The sequence below is a fragment of the Lathyrus oleraceus genome, chromosome 5 (assembly GCF_024323335.1).
Source record: "Lathyrus oleraceus cultivar Zhongwan6 chromosome 5, CAAS_Psat_ZW6_1.0, whole genome shotgun sequence".
Taxonomy (NCBI): Eukaryota; Viridiplantae; Streptophyta; class Magnoliopsida; order Fabales; family Fabaceae; genus Lathyrus; species Lathyrus oleraceus.
The window spans coordinates 631,153,362-631,154,184 of record NC_066583.1 but is presented as its reverse complement, the minus strand read 5'-3'; the positions used below and the strand labels follow the sequence as shown (position 1 = coordinate 631,154,184).

At 27.3% G+C, this 823-nt stretch overlaps 1 non-coding gene across 1 annotated transcript; it reads right to left on the bottom strand.

Moving 5' to 3' along the window:
* Positions 1-498: 498 nt before the first annotated feature.
* TRNAA-UGC (transfer RNA alanine (anticodon UGC)) lies at positions 499-571 on the bottom strand. Its single transcript has one exon. It is a non-coding gene; the product is annotated as a tRNA-Ala (tRNA).
* Positions 572-823: the final 252 nt, after the last annotated feature.

Here is an 823-nt window from a genome sequence, read left to right as displayed (position 1 = left end):
AAAGGGAGAGATCCTATCTTGAAATAAAAAAATCCAATAATAACAAAACTTCTAGTGTAAAATAGAACCGTCAAATTCTTAAAAAAAAATAGAACCTACATCAAATTCTCAAAAAATTGGTTTATTTTAAATTTGAGAGAAAATTTGATTTTTTTTTTACTTTGAGAGAGGTTAAAGGACTTGCATCAAATTCTCTAACAATTTGAAAAAATTTATTTATTTCATCATTTACGTTTTAGCTTTAAAGATTTTTCTACAACATTTTTTTTATAAGAATAAAATTTCTCCACAATATTTCTTTTTTTTTTACGGTAATAAAATTTCTCTACAATTTACATATTCTTTTACGGTAATAAAATTTCATCACAACACAAGCATAGTATTATACCAAAAGTAATTTTAAAAAATAAGACCAAATCAGTTGTGGCATGGTTTCAACAATTACTACTACCGCCACGTGTTTCTTTTTGAATAAAACATGAAAATTTCAAATCAAAATGGAGATGCAGGGGATCGAACCCTGTACCTCTCGCATGCAAAGCGAGCGCTCTACCATTTGAGCTACATCCCCTTTGTGATATTGGCATGATTAAAATATTATTGACGACGATACTATGACGAGAATCTTTTCAGCATGGGAATAAGTTTTATAAAACATCTTTGACGAGTGTATACATTATTATTTAATTTCATGTTTGTCATTTTTCAATCCATTAAAATTTAAGAGTAATTGTATTTTTATTTATTAGTCGATTTTTAACTCTTTTCAGCTTTAGAACCAAAGACTAATTGACACTGTAGTAGTATATTGGAAGACATAAAG